The sequence below is a fragment of the Magnolia sinica genome, chromosome 5, assembly GCF_029962835.1.
Source record: "Magnolia sinica isolate HGM2019 chromosome 5, MsV1, whole genome shotgun sequence".
NCBI lineage: Eukaryota > Viridiplantae > Streptophyta > Magnoliopsida > Magnoliales > Magnoliaceae > Magnolia > Magnolia sinica.
The window spans coordinates 48,841,230-48,856,162 of NC_080577.1; the positions used below are offsets into that span (position 1 = coordinate 48,841,230).

The 14,933-nt window shown below is 35.3% G+C and overlaps 1 long non-coding RNA gene across 1 annotated transcript; it reads right to left on the reverse strand.

The window, feature by feature from the left end:
* Positions 1-1,576: 1,576 nt before the first annotated feature.
* Positions 1,577-6,649, reverse strand: LOC131247302 (uncharacterized). Its single transcript, XR_009171618.1, has 3 exons — positions 6,428-6,649; positions 1,958-2,172; positions 1,577-1,870 (listed from the first exon to the last, which is right to left on the reverse strand). It is a non-coding gene; the product is annotated as an uncharacterized LOC131247302 (long non-coding RNA).
* Between the last annotated feature and the right edge of the window lie 8,284 nt (positions 6,650-14,933).

Sequence of the window (14,933 nt, forward strand, 5' to 3'; positions counted from 1 at the left end):
GTTATGCACCGTAATGTCTTACGGCAGAGCGGGTTCTAAGGAGTTACAAGTTGACCCTAACGACAGCATATAAATGAAGCGATAAAGATATAAATGATTTGAGATTAATTAAAAGTTTCGAGAACTTACATCCACCTCACTCTTATTGCCAAGTAGTCCTGACGAAAATGCATCCACACTATGAGAAGGGGAAAAAAAAATTTTGTGGCTGCACCGATACGGTCTAGTATGAACGGCTGCCTACGTACCCAATGTTTGGAAGATTGGGATCAAGCCACTATGTAGTTCTTAATATTTAAATCAGAACATTTTACGCATAAGCAAAGAAAAAATTAAAATAAATCATAATAGAAATATGTGTACCTTTTGTCACGCATAAGAAGATGAAAAGCTGAAACAAATCACTAGATTAGTCAAGCAAAACTACTAAATAATTCAAGATAAAGATTTAGTCAAATAATATCCAAAATAACCTCAAACACAATCCATATGTCCTGACCAAATTACAAAAATATGTTATTGACTTAGGAAAAGTTTTAAGTAAACTCCTTTAATATCTATGCTTTCGTCAGCACTCTAGGCCAAACGAGAACATCACCCACGTTGCAATCGGCTAACGTCTTCTCAATGTCACCAAACACATTCGCACTGGGAACTTCAATAACATCCAATATAACTTTGATGCAATCTGGAGGGATGCCTGCATTATCTCTAATCAGACGCCCACGTGCAACAACTCGACTACAAATATCTGTCAAATGATAGATTTGTTCCACCCGTAGAAGTGGAGGTGGAGGTGGAGCTGACTCATCACGATGACTTGAGGTATCGCCAGATCGAAAAAATGCCTACAAGAAATAATTTTTATTATTTTCATGGATAAAATAGTAACTGTACATTATTCTTTTATTGTTAAAATACCTGAGAACCAGCAGTGCCTAGAGAGCATTGCATTGGTTGAACTGGAGTATTTATTTGATTCTGAACTTCAAGCAAACGTTCTCCAATGGTCAATATCATGTCCTTGCACTCGTTGATCTTGTTTTCCATTTGCTCTTTTAATACAATCATTGATGCTTTAACCTCAGCAATTTCACCCTTTCCTTCTCTAATTTCATTAATGTAAGGGGTTGAAGCAATAATGGTAGTTTTTGCAATATGACCCAACCCCCTTACATGTCCTCTTTTATCAAGACCACGAACCTAAATGATAATCAACCATTATTAGTAATGCATGTATATTAATAACAAAAAATGTTCAGAACGCTAAGTATGTCAAAGTGAAGAGAATGAATGAAAAACCTGTGCAACCGGGTTATGATTTAAATCATTATGTATACAAGCCGGGTCATTGACAACTATGTCTTTTATTTTTTCTGTTGTGATGCTCAGCTCCTGTGAAGGGAGAGACCCATCAGATCTTGTATGAATTGCCAGAAACAATTCAGTTCTTGTGATTTGAGTATCTGGAATTTTTTATTACTGTAATTTACAATGAGAAATCATGTTAATTATTCTGTATTCTTAAATTGGATTAAAAGAAATTAAAGTTATATTAAAAACTTACAATCAACTCTGCCGTCCTAGCAGATCCCCATCGCCCAGTCATGTGAGGGAACTTCATTTCGCTTCTGGATTCCTTTCCCTTTCCACGACGAGACTTTGCCTCTTCTGTAGATTCGTAATCAACGAATTTGACCCAATCTTCTAGCTTTACGCCATTAGGGTAATTTTTTTTCCTGTCTCCATCATTATCATACATATCCAGGACAGTTCCTCATAATCGGTTCTTCTAGTCCTTCCACATATCATTAGCACGCTTAATTATGGCAGTTTTACAGCTGTCACTGTCGTCAACATCATATTTGGCCTACATATTTCATTAAATAGGGTAATTAGTCAACAACAATTATATTATAAATATTAGAAAGTAAAACTCATATATTTAAATGCTTACCAAAATAGTTGACCAAACATTATCCTTGATGGTATCTGGCACAAGCCGCCAGTCTTTGTATGCAATTGGACAATGAGTCCTGACCACATTTCCTAAAAATGAGGTGAATTGATTTTTGTTATCTCCAATAATCTCTCCAACTAGACTAATTGAAACTTTTATCTTTGTGGTGCTTCCTGGGGCAGAACTAGAAGGCCCTACATACGACATAATTCCTAAAAAAAAATTAAGATTATTAGTCATTTAATATGTTGTTATACATAATAAAGAGATAACACTATACACATGCATAAGTTTTTACTGAATTTAGAAAAAATGAAAAGGAAAATAATCTAATATAGTAAAAGTAGTTAAATTTATTTCAACCTGATATGAAACTTGATCAGTTTCTTTTTCGCTTATGAATACGTGGGTTACTTGATACAATTTCTACATATGACCCTTCTTGTATATCTTCACTAGTTGGGTCATACAGATCATCTATTAAGGAAGGGCTCGAGGAACCTGCAATCAATCTGGCCTCAAACACTAGCGGATCCTCAAATGCATATGCATCTTTTGTTAGTCGCTTCAGAACATCTAATACAACATGTCAGTCATCTCTTGTCGGATCCTTGCAATAGAAGACTTGAGCGACCTGAGATGCATGTATAAATGGCTCATCCTCTTCCTTGATATTCCTTCTAAACCTTCCTAGGTTAACAAATATCAGATTTGTTTCAGGATCTACATAACATCCATTTGAAGTATCTTCAATATGCACCCAATCACAGTAGAACAATGTTATCTTAAAGGTGAAGTAGTTTAATTCAAGAATTTGTCTAATGATACCATAGTAGGTGGCTTCCTATTCTACCAAGTTCTTATCCCTGGCACTCGCCCTGAACATAGTTAAGGTTTTCATAGAGACTCCGCTGTTTTGTGTTGTCAAGTTTTTTTCAGAGTTTGATGTGCAAAAAACATATCCATTTACTGAGTATGTACTGTATGACGTGGCATCGTAGCTAGTACCAGTAGCGATTCTCTTAAATTGTGACATTTCTTCATTCTCTAATTGTTTCCTTAACCAAACATTGTAGTCTACTTCTTTTTGTACCGACGGATTGCCCCTCCTGTTTTGTCCCTTACGTGTTTGGCCATGAATGTATTCATTGTACTTCCTACAATTCACATATAATATAATATATGAATTAAACTTTTTACTTTACATGGTACAATTTAAAAACATTAAGGATAGAAACATAGACTTTTGTCAACTTACCCCAGCCATTGAGCATTTTCAGCGTGATGTTGGAATACCCATCTGCGTGCTTGTTGATATTGCACATTAGTAAGAAGATAACTTTTTCCTTTTTTATCGATTTGGAAATTATCGGCATTATCATCACCTTCATCATAGAATATCTTTTTCACTCTCTTATGGCTTCCTAACATCTTATCAGGCATGTAGTCCATGCAGTACATTACGGACTCTTCCAGTATGTAACGTTCAGCAAGACAACCCTCTGGATAAGTTTGATTCGTCACATACTTTTTATATGTTCTCATCATCCTATACACATTAAAATCAGATATGGATATAAATTTTTTTAAAAAAAATGGGAAAAGAAAGTTAATAAATTCTGATAATTAATGTTACCTCTCAAAAAGATACATCCACCGATATCTGACAGGTCCACAAAGTTGTGCTTCCTCTGCTAAGTGCACCACTAGGTGTGTCATAGGAACAAAAAAAGATGGGGGAAAATATTTTTCGAATACACAAGGTTTTCACTATTTTATTTTTCATATTTTGAAGCTCTTCACGATTAATAACTTTTGAACATATGACGTTGAAGAATCCTGACATTTCACAAATGGCAGTGCGCAAAGTCTTCTTCTTTCCTAAAAACGAGTGCATCAACAAAACTGGTAGCAATTGCTGCATCACAATGTGATAATCATGTGACTTGAGGGCCTTTAGCTGACAATCCTCTAAATTGACACGATGTGTCCAGTTTGCACAATATCCTCTTGGGACTTTCAAATTGCTCAGTGTCAGACAAAACATGTTTCTTTCAGATGTGGACAACGTGAAAGGAGCTTTGGGTAAGAATAACCTACCGTTTCTTTCTTCAGGCCACATAGACTTTCTTATCTTCATAGCCTGAAGATCCTGACGGGCTTGTAAACCATCCTTAGTCTTATCTTTTGTATCCATGATTGTTGCAATGATGTTCTCGGTGACATTTTTCTCAACATGCATCACATCTAGATTGTGACGAATGGGCAAATGCTCCCAGTATGGCAAGTCAAAAAGGATTGATCTCTTTGTCCAGGCAGTAATGTTGTTCGGGTCATTCTTAAACTTTTTCTTAGTCTTTCCCACTTGCTTTCCGAAAACGGTTTCAATATTATTCATTTTACGTAGTACATCTGAACCTTTCATACGCTTCGGAGCCTTTCTTTTTTCCTCTTTCCCATTGAATCTGGTTCTATCAGTCCTAAAGTCATGACCTGATGGCAGGAATCTTCTATGTCCCATATATGCAAACTTCTTTCCATGTTCAAGCCAAACCGATTCTGTCTCCTCACTACAAATAGGGCATGCGTACTTTCCTCCTGTCCTACAACCAGAAAGATGTTCATCTGCTGGAAAATCATGTATTGCCCATAGTAAAATTGCCCTCATTGTGAACATATTCTTACTGTTCGAGTCATATGTCACAGATCCTTCCCACAATTCAAGCAACTCTGCAATCAATGGTTGCAAGTAAACGTCAATGTCATGTCCTGGACCTTTTTTTCCAGGGATCAAAAGTGTTAACATGGTAAACTCCTTTCGCATGCATAAATGAGGCGGGAGATTATACGTAACGATCATAACAGGCCAGCAACTATATGAATTGCTCATATTCCCAAAAGTATTAAATCCATCTGTTGCAAGTCCTAAACGAACGTTACGTGGCTCCGCAGCAAAATTAGCATACTTTTCATCTACAATCTTCCACATAGACGAATCCACTGGATGACGCATGCAAATATCATCTTGAGCAGACTTTGAATGCCATATCATATTCTCTGCAATCTCTGGTATAGTGTAGAGTCTTTTTAACCTCGGCGTTAATGGGAAGTACCTTAGCACCTTACAAGGTACATGTGGGGCGGTTGACCTTACAACACTATTAAATTTTCATTTGCTTGCTCCACATTTTCGACAACACTGCTTATCAACATGGTCCTTCCAGTACAAAATACAATCGTTAGGGCATGCATGTATTATCTCATAGTTCATACCCAATGAACTGATCAGCCTCTTTGCATTATAAGTACTATCTGGCAAAGAGTTCTCGTTGGGTAAAATTTTCTTGAGCAAGTTTAATAACTCTGTAAAGCTATTGTCTGACCAACGAAACCTAGCCTTCATACTCAACAACTCCACTATCACAGACAACTTTGTATGCTCCGGTTTACACGATGGATATAGGGGTTGTTTTGCATCCTCCATTAACTTCCTATACCGAGCCTCATCGCTTAATTCATCATGAGCTTCAATATCATCTCCATTGTTAACCTCATCCATGCATGCATCTAACTCAATGGGTTGAAAACGACCGAAAGCATCATTCACTAAATCGACCATTCTGGGCAACACATCTTCATTACGATTATCGACAAATGTACTCGCACCTGTTTCAAGACGTTGTTCCCCATGGAGAAATCACATGTCATGTACGTTTGATCTATGCCATTAAAAACCAAGTGTTCGGAAATGGTTTCTAATGTCATCTTCCCACGTATATTACAACACTTGGCACAAGGACAGCTGTGCCAGTCTTCCCCATTTGAATTTTGTTTCACGTACTTTAGAAATGTTACAACACCTTCCATGTATTCAACAGTTAACCTTCCTGCCCGCATCTAGTTCTTGCATGGTGTCATGGAAGCCATCTCTGTTAACGTATACATGATGTGTTTAAGTTAGATTACGAATGAGTATGTCTATCTAACTGACTAAATCAGTTGCCCATCCAAGACCAAATAGATTGTAATGCTTTCATTTTCAAATTTAAATGCCTACACCGAAATTCCGGCAGCATCTCCCCATATCTCTCCAGATATATTGATCTTGTATTTGATTCCCACATCAGGTATCAACACAAAGTGATGATATTTGACAATGGAAATAAATGTAAGAAACATATCCAGAGAGAAAGAGAGATGATGCATAGAAAAGGCAAGTGCATTTGAATTGCTAAAATGAAAGCATTACATTCTATCCGGCATTGAACTGTCCAAACAGGGACAATTTAAGAATTTTTATGCACCAAGGAGCACACTGTATCTATGCCTGGCCACATAAAAACCCTTAAATGGGTAACTGATTGTCTTAATCTATATACAATCACATCAAAATTTATAATCTAAATGAACATAATTCAAAATATAACTCATTTCTAAATGTAGAATCAAAGCAAAAGAACTAGTAACCTGAGTTGTTTTCCTGCAACCAGTCTCACCAGATACCAGCACCACCTGTTCTCCATACATAAACAGATAAACAAAACTCAGAGCATGACATTGAATAACATTGAATCCTCATTTCACCAGTAGTAACAAAAAGAAAATGCTCAATACAAGTGTAACAGGTTTATCCTCCTTTCTTTTTATTAAGCATGGTGATGGGGATATTCTTTTCTAACAGATGGGTGTAATCTAGTTAGTCCCATACATGAAAATAGACATGACCAAAATCTAAAAATCCTAATCAATCTAACAAAATCCAAAACCCAAAATAAGATTCAAAACAAACCAAAATGGATGCCTGAACTGCAAAAACTACACAAGAAGCATCTACATGCATCTACCGACCAGTTACCACCTGTAGTTTCTCCAACAATGCATGACATCGATAAACTTCTGCTTTTGATTTTTTTGTATAGCATAAATTAGAAAAGATTCAATTGACTAAAATTTTTCTATGGATGGTAACTGGCCAAGAAAAGCTAATCACATTATATATAGTAAGAATTAGAAAAGATTCAAGTGACTAAAATTTTCTTATGGATGGTAATTGTCTAAGAATAGTTTAGCCATTTAAAAGATTGTCTTGGATTTCGATTACCTTTACATGGATTTGCATGGCGTTTAAAAGCTGCCTCCCATTTACATTTTTACTAACAATAGCAAATTTCAATAATCGGAACCCAGGTGTTGTTAGTCTGGTAATGTTTGGGGAGGTAATTTGTTAATGCATCCTGACCAAACAATCTCTACATTGGTACATTTATCACATGGGTGTTCATTCCTTGCACCCAGACACAGTCTACTTGAAAGCCCCATGTACCTTTCGTCTCATCCATAGGAAACTGGACATACATAGTAATTGAAGGACCCACCATGTTGTTTTAAGTGAGAGTCCCATTTCTAACTGGACCTTATCTTGATGATTAGAAAAGATGCCCACATGAAAATGCTCCCCACAATGCCAAACAACACATGGGCTTGCACCCTTTGTGGCCTAACATGAGAGAGCTACACAAATGCATTCTCCATCTCTCTAATTTATTATATATAGGTAGCCATCTTCACTGCTTCCTACTCAACACAACCACATCCTTTACAATCTAAGATCTACATTTTCATCTCCTTTTTGGTTCTCAAAGTTTTTCTTCTAACCCAAGGAATCAACCATGATCAACCCCAAGAGGATAGTCGCGATCGCAAGGAAGTGGCAGAAGCTTGCTGCCATAAGGAGGAAGAGAATCTTTGCCTCAAGAGTTGATGTCACTACAGACTGGGAAGCAAAAAAATTGAAGCCGTCAGAAAAAATTAAAGGCTTATGATCTCTCGACTCTATCAGATTTACCCTGGTGAGCAACAATGTGACAAATATGGTTGGGATCTTGAAAATATCACTTTTTCACCCCATTTACATAACAATAGCTAATTTTAAATAAGTTTTTTTTTTTTTTTTTAAAGTCCGAGTTCCCTTTACTTAAATAAGATTAGAATGTGTGGGTTTCGTGCATTGTGCTACACCGCAAAGGTTTTAATTGTGTAAATAAATTCATTTTTATTTAAAATTTAAATCATTTATTAATTATAGTAAATATATTTTAATATTTTATTTTCAGTCAGATTTTCCAATATTATTAGGAGAAAAATGTCAAAATCTGAGAATGACGTTTGCCACTGTGGAGGTCGCCTTATGTGCATACGATCTGGACAGCTTTTGTCAACAACATAAACATTAGCATCATGTGTTGAATTTGGTAGCTGTCATAGAGAATTCTCTGTAACGTTTGTAAAGGACATGCTCACCAAACATGTACGCCATTGGTTAAGTGAATACTGTTTAGAATCCTTCCCTATTGTGGTATTTCAAAACAGATGCATGGGGTAGATTTGTCATAGACATCTCTGTGGACCCCACAGCCCTACGTGGTCTTTCAAAATAGGCAATCTATCTGCCTCGACTCCGATTGAGTAATATAGGACATAGCAACATGTGCTGACGTGGCAGACTTCCATGGGCTGACCATGGTGTTATATCCAAACCGTTCATTTTGCAAGATCATTTTAGGAGGAAAGTTCAAGTGGACCACACCAAAAAAAGTAGTGGGGACAATGATGTCCACCGTTTAAACCTTCCTAGGGCCTTCCATGCCATCTAACCTATTCATAAGGTCATAAATACATGGATGAAGGAAAAACATAAATATCAATCTGATCCAAACTTATGTGCCCCAAGAAGTTTTCAATGTCAGGCATTCAATCCCCACTGCTTTCTGTGGTGTGGTCCACTTGAACTTTGGATATTTTCAATTTTGGGATCATACCCAATATGAATGGATGTGTGGTAAGCTGTCGAAACAAAAAAAAAAGGGTATTTAGAGGGCTATTGTTCTGCTGTGATTTTCGTCTCATTTCTGTTGTAGGAACTGACATGTTATTGAGGTAGTGTCAAACGACGGGGAGACAAAGAGAGAGAGAGAGAGAGAGAGAGAGAGAGAGAGAGAGAGAGAGAGAGAGAGAGCATTACCTGTGTTGGTGAAGAGATCGACAGGAAGAGAGAGGTGGGAGAGATGTCTGCGGCCAGCGCTGGGAGAGGAACAGACGGAGTGGAATGGAGGGAGAGAGAACAAAGGCGTTGTTTTAGGCGGATTGCGTACTGAGTAACTCAGTACCTTAACGTACTGAGTAAATCATGTGGGGTCCACCGTTATTTATTTATTTTATCCACTCTGTTAATACATTTTAACAGATAATTTTAAGTCTTGATACCAAAATGGAAGAATATCTAAACCTCAAGTGGACCACACCACGGGAAACAGTTTGTTTGAACCTCTACCATTGAAAAATTCATGGAGGTCATAGAAGTTTTGGTTCAAGCTGATGTTTGTTTTTTCTCTTCATCTATGTCTTTGTGATCTTAAGAACAGGTTGGATGATAAATAAACATCACTGTGGGTCTTAGGAAGTTTTCAACGGTGGAAATCATTATTCCACACTATTTCCTGTGGTACGGTACTCTAGAGCTTTGGATTTACTTAACATTTTGGATCAACCCCTAAAATTAGCGGGAAAAAAGGATGGACGGTGTGGATAAACCACATACATTCACAGTGGGCCCGACTGAGTTTACTCAGTACGATAAATCCGTACTTAGTAGCTCAGTACGTAATCCGATTTCGTAGGGGAGACGGATTGGCTACACGGGCTGGTGGTCGGTGCTCTGTGGGCCCCACCATGATGTACGTGTTTCATCCATTCCGTTCATCCATTTTTACAGATCAATTTATGGCTTTATACAAAAAATTTGATAGGGATATAAATCTTAGGTGGGCCACACCACAGGAAAAAAATAATGAATGGATATTCACTATTAAAATCCTCCTAAGGCCCACTGTACTGTTTATTTGAAATCCAATATGTTGATTTGGTCATAAAGACCCAGATGAATGGAAAAAATAAATATCGGCTTGATCCAAAACTTTTATTCCCCCAAAACGTTTTTAATGGTCAAAATTCATTCAAAACTGTTTCCTGTAATGTGGTCCACTTGAGATTGAGATATAATTTATTTTTTTACTTACATCATAAAATGATATATAAAAATATATGGATGGCATGGATGACACACATACATCATGGTGGGCCCCACAGAGCACCAACCACCAGCCAATGGCTGGTGTCAGGGGCAGTAGCCAATCCGTTTTTTCCCTTCATCAGGGGGAGTAGCCAATCCTTTTGGGGGCCATAAAAGTTTTGGAGAAAGCTGATCTTTGTTTTTTCCCTTCATTAGGGCCTGTATGATCTAATCAACAGATTGGATGTCAAATAAACAGTACTGTGGCCCTTAAGAGGATTTTAATGGTGGATATCCAATCAATATTGTTTTCCTATGATGTGGTCCACCTTAGGTTTATATCCCTATCATTTTTTTGATCAAGCCCTAAAATGATCGGTAAAAATGGATGAACATAATGGATGAAATACATACATCATGGTGGGGCCTACATAGCACCGAATACTAGCCAATGGGTGGGTGGCAGGGGAGTAGCCAATCCGTTCCCATCCATGCCGGTATTTATGGTGTGGTCCATTTAATCTTTGGAAATGATTCATTTTTGGAATAATTCTTTGAAATGATCTCGAAAAATGGATGAACGATGTGGGTTGATCCCAAATTTTCGATAAATCCAAAGCTCAAGTGGACCATGCCACACGAAACAATGTGGAATAATGATTTCCACCATTGATACCTTCCTTCGGCCCACAGTAACGTTAATTTATTTGCCATCCAACCTATTCATAATATCAAATATACATGAATGAAGAGAAAACACAAACATTAGCTTGATCCAAAACTTCTATGGCCTCCATGAATTTTTCAATGGTAGAGGCTCAATCACACTATTTCCTGTGGTGTGGTCCACTTGAGCTTTGGATATGCTTCCTTTTTGTTCTTTAGACCTCAAATTATCTGTTAACATGGATAAACGGAATGGATAAAATAAATAAATAATGGTGGACCCCATAAAGTTTACTTTGGTAAAGGTAATGAGTAACTCACCTAAATGTAGAGGGGTTTCTTTAAAACATTCATAATCATATATTAGGCTTGCCTTAATGTGATTCACATATCCAACCCACTCATTATGTGTGTCCCACTTGGATGAGGGGTCAGACCAAGTTTTAGCCGCATCCAAAACTCATGTGGGCCCCACCAAGTGCTTTTATATTTTTTATGATGTCTTGACATGGTTTTATATGGTATGGTCCACCTGAGTTTCGTTTACGGATGATTTTTGAGATATCTCATAACCTAAAGGGGACACATTAAATGCACGGTGTTGATGTTCGCCACACATCATGATGGGGCCCACAAAACTTATCAACATCAATTCATAGGTTCTCGCGAGGTCAATAAATTGGGTCACAATTTTGACAATAATATTTAGCCCATTTTATATATATAGTCCATTCACTCTATTTTATTGATCAATACCCTCAATTTGACTACTTACTCACCTCATTCAGGCTAGCTACATGTGAGAAAGGTGTTGGGAATACAAGATTGATCAACAATTTGAGTGAAATTTGATTTAAACATATGAAGTTATTTACTCTTCAATCTGGACTAATTCGATTGTCCAAAAATGGTTAAATGTTCAATTAGTGGATGTGCCTAGTAATTTATTAAATTTTTTTTTTTCATAGATAAATATCAATTTCCACTCAAAAATTACATTTTTTTTCAAAGTGTATATTTTTTTACTCTTAATTTTTCTTTGAAAACTTTTAACAAAATATCATTTTTAATATAAAATATTTCAAAAAACTAAATTAAAATACAAATTCTAAATTTTTATTTTCAAGATATCTTAAATTTTCACAATTTTTAATTTTTTTTCCCAAAAATTCCAAAATGCCAATTTTTTTTCTTTAAAAGCATCATGTTGTTTTCAACTTTTCAATTTTTTTTTTAAATTATATATATTTTTTCAAAATCTTAGTGTTTTTATAAATAACTTTTTCTTTTAATTTCGAATTTTGAACATTTTCAATTATTTTTCAAAATCACAAAATTTTTCAACTTATTTATTTTTTGTTTCAAAATGTTTGTTTTTTGATAAAGTATCGATCTTTTAATATCGTTTTATTTTTAAAATTTTCAATTCTTTTTCACTTCTCCATTTTTTTAAAAGCATTTTATTCAAAATTGTCAATTTTAATTGAACTTCACAATTTATTTATTTTTTTTTCAAATTTCAAACTCTCATTTTCTTTTTTAAAATATTTTCATTTTTCAACATTGTGAAAATTTTCACATTTTTAAAAATATTTTTAATTTTCTTTTTCAGGATATTATTTTTTCTCAAAATCAAATGCTTTTTTTTTTTTCAAATTTATCAACTTTATTAAATATTCTTTTTTGTTCCCACAAAATAGATTTTTATTAAATCACAATTTCTTTTTTTTCAAAATCTAATTTTTTTCTCAAACATTGTTAAATTTTTTAAACTTCTCAATATTCTTTTTCATGTGATATTACAAATCATTTAAATATTAGTTTAAAATAAAAAAATTAAAATTAAAATTCCACTCATTTGATATAAAAACAAAATAAATTCTTTTTGCATTCAATTAATTGTTAAAAAATAATCTTAGATACAAATATGTACAATTAAACCACTGAAATTATATTAAAAAACAATTATTAGACTACAAAAAAACTTAATTTTCCACCATATTCTTAAAAAAATGAAAAAACAAATAATGTTTAGGCAAAAGTCCTTTTACGACGGACCTGATCCGTCACAAAATTAACTGAAAAGCCCGCCGTTTGGTATATTGGGTGGGAATTTGCAACTGTTCGTTTTCCGTCGCCAAATCAAAATTTGCGACGGATTTCGTCCGTCGCCTAGTTACGACAGTAAAAAATCCGTCGTAAATCGGATTTTAGCGATGGATTTTGATCCGTCGCTAAATTTCACGACGTTTGGCCTACGGATATTAGAGAAAGACGAGCTTAGCAACGGACTTTTTTCGTTAGCGACGGATTAAATCCGTCGTTAAACCAAGACATTCGTCCGTCGCAAAAATACGTCGCAAATTGGCCATTTTGGTGTAGTGTTCTTCATGCAAATAGCCATTTAAAAAAGCATTCTTTACATCCATTTGGTATATTTTGAACTTTTTAAAGCATGTAATGGATATAAATAGTCTGATTGATTCAATATGAGCTATTAGGGCAAAGGTTTCATCATAATTGATGCCTTCAATTTGAGTGTACCCCTGTATAACCAGCCTAGCCATGTTTCTAATAATATTACCAAGTTCATCAGACTTATTTTTGAAAATCCATTTTGTTCTGATAATGTGTTTATCTTTAGGTGTAGGAACTAAGTACTAAACATCATTTCTAATAAATTGATTGAGCTCTTCTTGCATCGTAACTATCCAGTTTTCGTCAGTAAGTGATTCTTTTACGTTAGCTGGTTCTATCTAAGATGTAAAGCACACGTAATTACACATATCTTCCAGTTGTTTATGAGTGTGCACACCAGTGAGAGGGTTTTCAAGAATCTGATTAGTTGGATGGTCTTTAACAATCCTCAATTCAGAGTTATTTTGACTTGATGAAGTACTGGTTTATCAATTAAAAGAACTTCATCATTTTTTGAACTTGAGACAGGTGTATTTAAGTGATCGTTAATAACCACATTAATAGACTCTTGAATTACACCAGTCCTCTTATTAAGAATTCGATACGCTTGACTATTCAGAGCATACCCTAAAAATATCCCTTCATCACTTTTGGTGTTAAACTTACCCAGATTTTCTCGGTCACGTAAAATGTAATACTTGTTACCAAAAACTCGAAAGTATTTGACAGTAGGCTTTTTATCAAACCATATTTCATAAGCTATTTTACCATTTGATTTTCTAGTATAAACGTGATTAATTATATAACAAGCAGTATTTACGGCTTCGGCCCAAAGATTTTTATGGAGCTTCATACTATTTAACATTACATTTGCCATTTCTTGAAGGACTATTTTTTCTTTCTACTAGACCATTTTATTGTGGTGTTTTGGGCGCAGAAAATTTATATGATATTCCCTAATCACTGCAAAACTTCTCAAAATTGCTATTCTCAAACTCTGATCTATGATCACTAAGGATCTTACAGGCTTGAGATCCTTTTTCCGTTTGGATATATTTAAGTACCCTTTTTACTTCATCGAGAGTTTTTAATTTGTCCCTTAAGAAGACTACCCACGTATATCTGGTAAAGTCATCAACAATTACTAGTATGTACTTCTTGCCTCCTCGACTCTCTATTCTGGTTGGTCCAATAAGATCCATATGGAGAAGTTCGAGTGGTTTAGATCTAGCATTGGAGTTTACCTTTTTGTGAGTACTCGTAGTTTGTTTACCGATCTGGCATTCACCACATATTTTGTCTATTTTCTGTATTTTGGATAAGCCTCTTACCAACTCTCTTTTACTTAATCTATACAAGTTGCGGAAGTGAACATGTCCAAGGCGTTTATGTCATAACTCGATTTCATCAGTATGGACCATGTAGCACGATATATTAGATAAGCTTGAATCACTCATAATATAGCAGTTTTTAGATGTTCTGCGACCAGTTAATATTATAAAACCATTTTTATTTAGAATTTTGCACCCTTGGTTAGTAAATTTTACACTATGATTATTATCGTATATTTGAGATATGCTTAATAAGTTGTGTTTTAACCCTTCTACATATAAAACATTCTTAAATAAAGGAAGGTTAAAGAGTTGAACCGTACTGTAGCCAATAATTCTATAGTTGCTACCATCACCAAATGTGACTGAACCATCAGTAATATCTTTAAGATTGGTGAGCAGACCTTTGTCACTGGTCATTTGTCTGGACCATCCACTGTCTAGGTACCACTTTGAATGGCTAGAAGCTTTGAAAGCAGTGTGGGCAACC